This window comes from Alosa alosa, chromosome 6, assembly GCF_017589495.1.
Source record: "Alosa alosa isolate M-15738 ecotype Scorff River chromosome 6, AALO_Geno_1.1, whole genome shotgun sequence".
Classification (NCBI taxonomy): Eukaryota; Metazoa; Chordata; class Actinopteri; order Clupeiformes; family Clupeidae; genus Alosa; species Alosa alosa.
In genome coordinates, this window is record NC_063194.1 from 562,906 (window position 1) to 575,299 (window position 12,394).

Sequence of the window (12,394 nt, forward strand, 5' to 3'; positions counted from 1 at the left end):
GGCAGGTGTTCAGGCCACCTGTCCCAACTGCCATTCTCAGGCTTTAAGCATACAAACTGGCCCTATTAAGACTACACATCCTGTTCAACTTTCCTTCCTCTGCAAAAACTGTTTCAAAATAAAAGTCCTCACTACAATGTTTCACTGTTAAAACAATTTTAACCCTAAACTACTGAACTTTTTAACTGTTCAGCCATTGTAACTGTTACTTGTCATCAACTATGACTCCTACCCACTGTAGCATAGTTAGCATCTTAGCATTGCTAACATTGTTAACATGGCATTTTTAACAAAACTGCTAAAATGATTAGCTAAGTTAAAAGCTAAGTCACATGGTTAGCATAGTTAGCATGCTAGCATTTTCATGCTAGTTAGCATTTTAACAAAACTGCTAAAATGATTAGCTATGTTAGCTAAGTCACATGGTTAGCATAGTTAGCATGCTAGCATGTTAGCATGTGGTATTTTTAATAAAACTGTTAAAATGATTAGCTAAGTTAGCTAAGTCATGGTTAGCATAGTTAGCATGTTAACATGTTAGCATGCTAGTTAGCATAACTGTTAAAATGATTATCTTTGTTAACAGTTAAGATAACTGCTAGCAAACATTAGAGCCAATGCACTGTACTTCCTTCAGGAAATGTTTTTTAGTTATAGTGCATGAAAATGCACTGTACTTCTCTTTCAGGCTTTTTTACAGTGCATGAAAATGCACTGTACTGTTATTCTCTTCTTCTTCTTCTTCTTCTTCTTCTTCTTCTTCTTCTTTTCTTCTTCTTCAAACGTTAACCGCGGTAGAAACTTCATTCAAACTATGTTCGCGTAGGTCTTACTTGGACATGTGGGGCTTTGTATTTTTCAGCACTTTGTAACTTTTTTATACTTTTTTTAAACTATTAATTAAAAAAACTAGTCAAAATTTCCCCATAGACTTAACATGGGCTGATGACATCACAATAGAGCCGTTAAGCAATTAGAATCCCTATGGCAGGTGTTCAGGGCCACCTGGACCAACTGCCAGTCTCAGGCTTTAAGCATACAAACTGGCCCTATTAAGACTACACATCCTGTTCAACTGCTTCCTCTGCCAAAAACTGTTTCAAAATAAAAGTCCTCACTACAATATTTCACTGTTAAACAATTTAACCCTTTAAACTACTGAACTTTTTTAACTGTTCAGCCATTGTAACTGTTACTTGTCATCAACTATGACTCCTACCCACTTCTAGCTAGTTAGCTAAAATGATTAGCTAAGTCACATGGTTAGCATAGTTAGCATGCTAACATGCTAACATGTTAGCATGCTAGTTAGCATTTTTAGCAAAACTGCTTAAAATGATTAGTTAAGTCAGCTAAGTAACATGGTTAGCATAGTTAGCATGTTAGTTAGCATAACTGCTAAAAATAATTAGCTAAGTTAGCTAAGTCACATGGTTAGCATACTTAGCATTTTAATATTGTTAGCATGCTTTAGTTAGCATAGTAACTTGGTTAACATTATTATCTTTGTTAATATAGTTAGCATAACTGCTAGCAAACATTAGAGCCATTCCAAGTGTCAGTTATCGTCAACTATCTACCTAAATAATTTAACCATTTAAACTATCCACTTATTTAACCGTTCAATCATTCCAACTATATTAAACCTTATCTACCAAGTAAATTATTTACCTATATAAACTATCCACCTATTTAACTGTTGAGTCATTCCAACTATATTAAACCTCATCTACCTAGCAACCAATATAGTTTGTTTTTTTTGCTCTGTATGATATTTGACATCATATTTTTTTGCATTTTTTTTCATGCACTGTGAATTTCCTTCAGGAAATGCTTTTCTAGTTCTTATTCTTCTTCTAACGCATTTAATGCAGCTTCAACCGTTTAACGTGAAACTTCATTCACACTATGTTACGTAGGTCTTACTTAGGACATTTGGGCTATGTATTTTTCAACTTTGTAACTTTTATACTTTTTTAAACTATTAATTAAAACTATCAAAATTTTCCCATTGACTTAACATTATGATTATGACATCACAATACGGCCGTTAAGCAATTAGAATCCTATGGCAGGTGTTCGGGCCACCTGGATCAACTGCCAGTCTCGAGGCTTTAAGCATACAAACTGGCCCTATTAAGACTACACATCCTGTTCAACTGCTTCCTCTGCCAAAACTGTTTCAAAATAAAAGTCCTCACTACAATATTTCACTGTTAAACAATTTAACCCTTTAAACTACTGAACTTTTTAACTGTTCAGCCATTGTAACTGTTACTTGTCATCAACTATGACTCCTACCCACTGTAGCTAGTTAGCTAAGGATTAGCTAAGTCACATGGTTAGCATACTTAACATTTTAACATTGTTAGTATGCTGGTTAAGCTATAGTAACTTGGTTAACATTATTATCTTTGTTAACATAGTTAGCATAACTTGCTAGCAAACATTAGAGCCATTCAAGTGTCAGTTATCGTCAACTATCTACCTAAATAATTTAACCATTTAAACTATCCACTTATTTAACCGTTCAATCATTCTAACTATATTAAACCTTATCTGCCAAGTAAAATCATTTACCTATATAAACTATCCACCTATTTAACTGTTCAGTCATGCCAACTATATTAAACCTCATCTACCTAGCAACCAATATAGTTTGTTTTTACTCTGTATGATATTTTGCATCATATTTTTGCATTTTCATGCACTGTATTTCCTTCAGGAAATGCTTTTCTAGTTCTTTTCTTCTTCTTCTTCTAACCACAATGCAGCTTCAACCGTTTAGCGAGAAACTTCATTCAAACTATGTTACGTAGGTCTTACTTGGGACATGGGTGCTATGTATTTTTCAGCTTTGTAACTTTTATACTTTTTAAACTATTAACTAAAAACTAATCAAAATTTCCCCATTGACTTAACATTATGATTATGACATCCTGTCACTGACCCCGTTAAGCAGATTAGAATCCTATGGCAGGTGTTCAGGCCACCTGTCCCAACTGCCATTCTCAGGCTTTAAGCATACAAACTGGCCCTATTAAGACTACACATCCTGTTCAACTGCTTCCTCTGCAAAAAACTGTTTCAAAATAAAAGTCCTCACTACAATATTTCACTGTTAAACAATTTAACCCTAAACTACTGAACTTTTTAACTGTTCAGCCATTGTGACTGTTACTTGTCATCAACTATGACTCCTACCCACTGTAGCTAGTTAGCATAGTTAGCATCTTAGCATTGCTAACATTGTTAACATTGTTAGCATTTTTAACAAAACTGCTAAAAATGATTAGCTAAGTTAGCTAAGTCACATGGTTAGCATAGTTAGCATGCTAGCATTTTAACATGCTAGTTAGCATTTTTAGCAAAACTGCTAAAAATGATTAGCTAAGTTAGCTAAGTCACATGGTTAGCATAGTTAGCATGCTAGCATGTTAGCATGTGAGTTAGCATTTTTAGCAAAACTGTTAAAAATGATTAGCTAAGTTAGCTAAGTCACATGGTTAGCATAGTTAGCATGTTAACATGTTAGCATGCTAGTTAGCATAACTGTTAAAAATGATTAGCTAAGTTAGCTAAGTAACATGGTTAGCATAGTTAGCATGCTTATTAGCATAACTTTTAAAAATGATTAGCTAGGTTAGTTAAGTAACATGGTTAACATACTTAACATGTTAACATGCTAGTTAGCATAGTTAGCATACCTACTAAAAATGATTAGCTAGGTTAGCTAAGTCACATGGTTAACATAGTGCTAGTTAGCATAACTACTAAAAATGAAAACATTAGCTAAGTTAAGTAACTTGGTTAACATTATTATCTTTGATAACATAGTTAGCATAACTTATTTTTGTCAATTATCTACATAAATAATTTAACCATTTAAATTATCCACCTATTTCACCGTTCAATCATTCCAACTATATTAAACCACATCTACCTAGCAATCAATATAGTTTGTTTTTACTCTGTATGATATTTTACATCACATTTTTTGCATTTTCATGCACTGTATTTCCTTCAGGAAATGCTTTTCTAGTTAGGGCCCGAGCACCGAAGGGCGCAAGGCCCTATTGTTTTTGTAAGGATTATTATTATCGAGTATTATTATTGTTATTCTACTTTTTTGCTATCCTGTTTTTGAGGTAGTTAACATGGCCGAAAACTCTTGAAATTTGGCACACACGTCAGGTGTCACGCATCACAGTTAGGTGCAAGAGCTTGACCCTGGGCGTGGCCCAGAGACTCGCTAGCGCCCCCTTACGCCCCCTTAGATGAATGATCTTTCAGCTACACACACCAAATTTGGTAGGTGTCTGTATCTCTCCAAGATGAACGACTTTCGTATGTACAATGCATTAGCCACGCCCAACAGGAAGTGAGGTATTTGGGATTTTGTGCAGACTAATATGTGATGAAATATGTGATGAATCATGATACCAAAAGAGGTGCTTCCCATGGGTGAAAACGCATGAAATTTGGCACACACATCAAGTGATACAGTGAATAGACAGGGATAAAAGCTTGGCACCGGACGTTGCCCAGGAACTCCATAGCGCCCCCTTATGTCACTGTGACTTGTGGTTGGCATATAGGTTTTAGATACACACACCAAATTTGGTGGGTCTTGGTGGGTCCAGGTGGTCTGGGGCTGCAGGCAGTTGTGGATAGCCTCAATTTTGTCCTTCTGGGGTCTGATTACCCCACAACCTAGGATATGTCCCAGGTATCGCACCTCCTGCTGGGCCAAAGTGCATTTCTTGGGCTGTGCAGTCAGCCCTGCCTGTTGTATGTGCCCTAGCACCTCGGCAAGATGCCCAATGTGCTCGTTCCACGTGGCACTTTAGACGACAATGTCGTCCAGGTATGCACCTGCGAAGGCACTAGTCCCATCAAGCACACGGTCCATCAATCGCTGGAACATGGCTGGTGCTCCTTGCAGGCCAAATGGCAACCAAGATTAACCTAGCAACCACAACAATTAACCTAGCAACAGCCTAGTAACCACCTCAAGTACCCTAACAACAACCAATCAACCACTTCCACAATGACAACCTAGCAACCAACATAGCAACAAAAATGATAACCCTATCAACCACTTGAATTACTATTGCAACAACCACAACTACCCTAGCAACCATCTTAATTACCCTAGCAACCACATAGCAACCACCAAAATAATGTCAACATAGCAACCACAATAGCAACCAACATGATTACCCTAGCAACCGCTTCATTTTGCATAGGAACCACCATATGTACCCTAGCAACACTCTAGCAAACATATGATTTACCTTAGCAACAACCTAGCAACCACCATTACAGTCTCAACCTAGCAACCACCATAGCAACCAACATGATTACCCTAGCAACCAGCATAGCAACCACTTTTAATCGCATAATTATGGAAGTTTACATTTTAAACGAAAAGCTTTGACATTTCAAAAATCTCTTAAATTGCAATCTAATTAAACCTAAATCTAAATTCGATTCCCCATATTAATTCAAACATTCAGAACAATGGGGTTTCATTACTTGTATTAAATATTGAAAAGTTCTTGTGCAAGATCATGCCAGATTATTTTAGAAGGGATTTTGGAGAGAATTTTACATTTTTTTCAGCAAGTGTAATTATTTGCTTCATGTTTTTGTGGTTACACCGTGTTGACAACTTTACCCAAATTCAGTTAATACTCTTTCAAAATTAAATAAATCCAAAACTTTAAGATTAGGGTTTGATGAACATGATATTTGAAAATAATTTGTCAAATTATTTTCAAATTTTAACAATTTTAAATGTATGTAACCCATATGTACACAAAAAAATGAGCGTCACGTCATTGACCCTTTTACTCTTTATGATAATTTACATCATATGTTTTGCATTTTCATGCACTGGTTATTCCCTGGAATTACATTTTCTAGTTATAGTGCATGGAAATGCACTGTACTGTTCTTCCTACAGTGCATGAAAATGCACTGTACTGTTCTTCCAAAGTATTCTTATTACAGTGCATGCAAAAATTCTTTTGGCTTCTTCCGACTTATTATTACAGTGCATGATAAGGTGTCCTTATTTTTATTATTATTATTATTATTATTATTATGACCGCCGCTAGCGAAGCGGTCATAGGGATTGTCAAAGTTTTTTTTGCCACGGTTCAGGTAGTTATTTAGGAAAAACTGCATTTTTTTTTAGTCCCAGGGGCCCCCCTACAAGACTGTAGTTTACCGCAGAGAACGTCTAATAAGGGTAGGATGATTTATGCATGACATGTAATTCCCATTTCTTTTTGAAGCCGAAATAAATCTGAGTGTTTATCGGACATGCTTGGTTTTTACTGCAGGTAGGCTACGTTAATCTTAAGTTATATCAATAGCCTAGGACTTACAGTAGGTAAAATAATTTTACCGTTAGCATTGGTTGAGTGATGGAGGCCAATTTGATTATTGATGTATTTGTAGAAAACCATAAATGCGGTTAAAGGCTACCAAGCAAATTGATAACAGCACTAATTGTATCTTTCGACTGTCATCTCATTTGCTTATGACCATAACCTAGGCTACTAAGTATATAGTATAAGTATATATACTCTTTTGATCCCGTGAGGGAAATTTGGTCTCTGCATTTAACCCAATCCGTGAATTAGTGAAACACAGCACACAGTGAGGTGAAGCACACACTAATCCCGGCGCAGTGAGCTGCCTGCAACCACAGCGGCCCTTCGGGGAGCAGTGAGGGGTTGCCAAGGGGGCCTCAGCAAGTTGGAAGGAAAAATAAAAGGAACAAATAAATACATTTGAAATTGTTTAAATATACCTATTACTATGAGGGTTGTTATACAATGCCATTATAATAATGTCTCGCATATCTGAACATTATATTTTCCATGATATTGACTGAGAATAATAGTAGAGTGAGCTCTCATATAGCAGAGCTCTCATATAGCAGAAAGACCCAAATGCGTTTTTTTCACACTATGCTCCATTGCGAAGTGCTTGTGGCTAAAATAATTATTAGGATTAGCTAAATGTGTTTTTGCCATAGTGTTGTTGATGGGTTGATTTTATTTGGGTCGCCAGCATAGCCTAGTGACAATTTATGTTGTGTAATAGGCCTAGCATAGGGCCTACCCTATATAGCTTATAGTTTGTTAACAGTCATGGTTTTGTCATAACTCCCTCTATGCATTTTTGCATTTAGAATAGCTCTGAAACCAGGGGGCGAACACGTCGCGGGGGGGCGCCAGTGTGTGGATATCTCAATCGCAAAATTAAACAATATTTCTATTGGGCGCCTACCATGGACTAGGCTGGGTGAACTCAGCCTGATCTGCCGGCGATTCCTTTTCGATTTCTTAAAAGATTGAGCTTGGTCTGGCGAAACCATGGACCTCATAGTTGCAAAATGCAAGGGAACATGAATCAGCATATTATTTGCACAAACAATAACGGACAGTAGCTCTTCAACTTGGCCCGTTAAAATGTGTATGAACAGTCTAGCAACGCATTTCATGAAGGCCCTTTTGGACATGTCCGTTATTTGCACCACTGGGTAAAATGGCAATTTGTTTTAGACTACTGGTATTTAAATTGTGCATTGACAATAAAGCTGAATATCATATGAACTAGATGACTAATCTTATGCATATGTAGAAGAAAAAACATTCACAAAAATCCATGACATGACCTCTCTTCTTGATAGCTGTTGAAAACTGCATGGAACTGACAGGGATTGTTTTGTTTAATAATAAATAAATAAATAAATACATTATGCTGCTACCTTCTGCTTTTCCCAAATACAATGTAGCCTACAGGTGTACCTTTCATCTGTCCAGTTGCAATGGATGGACTGTGATGAACTGCCCTACTTGTGATTGTTTAAAGGTTTTATAGGTTTTATAACAATGCTACAAATTTTTTGGCAAGTGCTACAAATCTATTCACCTTTGCAGCGCCAGTAGGCTACTTTGTGTCCGGCCCGCAAACACACATTCCAAACAAGCATACACAAAAGTTTCAAGAGTGGGGGATGGAGTAGAAGATGGAGACAAATTCATTTATGTGATTTATTTTCGCGGAATGGATGTACAGGACTGAGCGGTGGTCATATTTTGTACCGCTATGCGGTACATCTAGTTAATATTACAGCGCATAAAAATGCACTGTACTGTTCTTCCTAGGCTTTTTCCTTTTACAGTACATGAAAATGCACTGTACTATTCTCCCTAGGCTTCTTCTTCTTCTTCTTCTTCTTCTTCTTCTTCTTCTTCTTCTTCTTCTTCTTCTTCCTCGTGTGAAGTATATACTACTTTGCATATAACATGTTGAGGGTCGGTCAGAAGGCAGCTTGCCGTAACTTAGCACGGTAACTTCATTCGAGTGTTCAGTAGCAGCGTGAAAGGAAGGCATAAAGTGGTATCTGACGTTACAGGCTTCTAACACAGTTTCCCCTTGGCTTTTTGAAGTTACGGCAAAAACATAATCTTATTTTCCCCAAAATCAACCGAATTTAAACTTGATGTTTGTCTACATGATATAACTTATGTTTATTATCCTAATAATGACAAAAAACTCATTTTCGCCTAAATCTAAGTTACGACCTTTTGCCTTAGTGCGGCAGTACTGCTCTCATGCGTCCTCTGCATGGTAGCCTGGCCCCTGCCTGCCTATGTACTTCCGCTCGATTTCTTTTCCCTACAGTACTCCGTCTGGAATAGGTTGATTCGCCCTCGTTTACTTCGGAGGTTTGGCAGCCGAACCAACCAGCGAACAGAGGGCGTCCCTGAGAGCGATTTCGTTACCCAGGCATGGTGTTTCAATTACTACGTCCCCACCCCCGAAGCAGACCGCTTGGAATACATCAACGTAGGGAGCGAAAAGGGCTTATACTGAAATCTTTGAGCAAATGTGAATAAAAGGCGCAAATAAGGTTGGTGTGTTATTTTAGCTCTTTCTAGTTTAGCCTATTAACAGGAGTGTCACCAACGAAGTCACAGTCGAGTAGGATGCTTTATATTGTCAGCTAAACTTTAGTCATAGATTTTGTAATAGGCTACGAACGTACCCGAGTCAAACTTTAGTTTAGTAGGCTACATGGTCGCGTCAAAATCGCTATTTTTAGAAGGCTCGCCATAACATGAAACTTTGATCGAAGCATCATCAGTGTCTCTACATATGAACTCGAGCATTGAGAACATTGTTCGTGTACACATAGTTTACTAAAAAGAAAGATTTTGGACAACTCACTCCTTGCAAGATGGCAGCGAGCAGAAAAAACAAGTGAGTTGTTCAAAACCTTTCTTTTAGTAAACTCTGTGTACACCAACAATGTTCTTCGATCAAAGTTTCATGTTGTGTCGAGCCTTCGTAGTGTTTGAAAAATAGCGATTTTGACGCGATTGTATCAAAAAAGTAGTGGCCCTATAGGATTCTCATTCAAAAGGTAATTTCAGCCCGAAAACGACAACGCATACAAGCCTAAAAGCGGCGCTTTGGACGTACTTATGCATTTATATGAAAGTTTGACTTGGGTACGTTCACAAAACACTATATGATGTATTTTGGCGAGAGTTACGCAGATGAAACGTGTGACTGCTGATAAGATGCATGCTTGCTTGTTATGGGCGTGATGCAGAGAAACTTCTCTGTATGATGAAAGTCCGATTGTTAGTGATTGGTTCAAAGCTGTTCAAAGGAACTCCAATGATTTTAAACCTCAAAACAAATTTCAAATTCATTCATAAACTCTACCTTACTCCTATGAAAATGTATTAAATCTCTAAAGAAAACTCACCAAACTGTCCAAGATGCAAAATCAAAGAAGGTACATTTTTGCACATGTTCTGGCACTGTGACAAATTGAACAATTTTTGGAAAATGATTCATTCATTCACAAAAGCTGTTTTGGAACTAGAATTTGAGATGTCCCCATGCGTCTATTTACTCAATGATATAAGCAGCCGCCATTTGGACCAAATGAAATGCAGATTGTTGATTTCCATCACACACTTTGCAAAGAAATGTATTCTTCTTTGGTGGAAAAACGAGCTCGCACCAACATTCAATATGTTTATAGAACAGATCTCTCAATTTCTACCCCTAGAAAAGATAACACTTGAAAGTCACAATAAGGGTGACCTATTTCACGACCTTTGGAATCCACTACTTTCCCACCTGGAAAAGCAGGTCATATGAGAAATATCTATTCCACTCACTCCAGTGTGATTTATAATGGGGTGAAGTTTTTTTTTTTGTGCCTGAATGGGTAACTAGCTGCCGGCCAAGGGCGTAGGTTTGGTCTCAGCTTTGGTGGGGACATCCAATCCCCAACCATCCCCCCCCCGGCTGAAAAGTTAACTTTTACTGACAAGAGTCAGACTGTCAATAGACAATAGCCTCTTTCATTATTTATAGTACTCTAAAGTTAAACTAGCATCTCCGACTGGAGAGAAATATGTGCAGACGAAAACAATTGTTTAAACGTAAATAAATGTTTGACCACTAGATGCCAATTTTGTTTCTCAGATAACAGAAGCTAAGCATATCTTAAATTTTAAATTTGCCCAGATTATATAGTCATAATATAATAGTGTGTGTGTGTATGTATGTATGTATATATATATATATATATATATATATATATATATATATATATATATATATATATATATATATATATATATATATATATATATAAATAAATATATAAATAAATAAATTTATTATATATATATATATATATATATATATATATATATATATATATATATATATATATATATATATATATATATGTTACTCAGTATGAACCATAGTTTAGGATTGAATAAGTCTATGAATTTATGCGACTCTAAATTATATTTGCTTAACTGTAATTGGAATTCTTTTGCTGTAAGATACCAGTGCCTTAATGGTGATTTCCTTTGTTATTTCAGACTGTTGGCAATACAGAATATCACAATACAGAAGTGAATCTACTCCATCTCATTATATTGTACAGCAATGCTGCTGACTCCAACTGAATTGACAATTTGACATAAGCTAATAATTAGAACCTCACCTGAAGCCCTGATGCTGTTTCCTCAACCTGCCATCCATCTGTAGTGGTTTGATGCTGTCTTTCCTGCATACAAAGTGGTTAATTCATTTTGTAGCCTATCCTTTGGCTAGCGAGTTTAACCCTCCTACCATATTGTATATGATGGTGTTATTTGGATATTATTTATCAAATAATGATTCATTATATTTGAATAACCAACAGTGTTAACTTATTCACATTGCCAACACGTTTTTACAGCATGTGTCATAACAATGCAATTAGTCCTTGAAACGAATTTGGGTCTCCCTTTTATTTCTCTGCATTGTGTAGGCTACACTCAGAAATACATAACATAAACAGAATAGAAACGAAAAATGTCCAGATCCAATGTTTATTGTGACTTCCAAGATTCTAACTTAAGGTAGGCTAATTAACATTCAGTGACTTGGTAATAACATCTATTGTGATAACGCGACTTCTATGATACCGTGCTGCACACCCCTAATCAATACTCCTGACCTTGGTTGAAAGATTACAGAAGCTAGATTTATCTTTAACAATATCCTGGGTAACATATGCTATCACCAGTTAATACTATTTTTCCACATAATAGAATCTGCATAATTTGAAAGCCTGGTCACTACCACTGCTAGCTTGTGTGGCTAGTTATTTTGCTTAGTTACACTCTGCTTTATGAAAAAGCTTTGTATGTCCCCTTTCTTCTTCTTGGGTGGCATAGATCTACACACCACAAAAAGGGGTTTGTATGTATGCTGAAGGGAAAAGGGAATATTAAAATGTTTCACTCTGGCCTTTTATGGGGTAGGCCTATGTATTGACAGACAGCCCTGGTAACTTACCGTTGTCGTTGACACACCCGCTCGCTTGACTACCAGTGCAAGAATAAAGCAATGTGTGTGCAGCATGCGTGTCAGATAACCCTTCCCCCTCCCCCTCGGGTTTTCAGCCAATCAAATGACGACGTTTCTTGTACTGTCGTGCTGGCTGTCGGAATGATCAGCAGCACAAATGAGTTCGCTAAAATATTGGTGGGGACAATTTTGTCATCTTAAAATATTGGTTAGGACTAGTCATGAGCGTCCCACCCTAAATCTACGCCCATGCTGCCGGCGTGCGGTTTCCAACCATCACTCCGCAGGGAAGAGCCCAGGAAGGAGCTGGACACGCAGCGACCGAGACCTCTGTCTGTTGGAATGGGTGCGCTTGGGGGACTAGATGGCTTAACTTGTCTATGATGTGTCGGTAATGTAAAATAAATTAGAACTAGCTTGTTACTGTGATTTGTCATGTACTGGTTATCTAAGTATTGGTAATGTTTTTTTTTTTTTT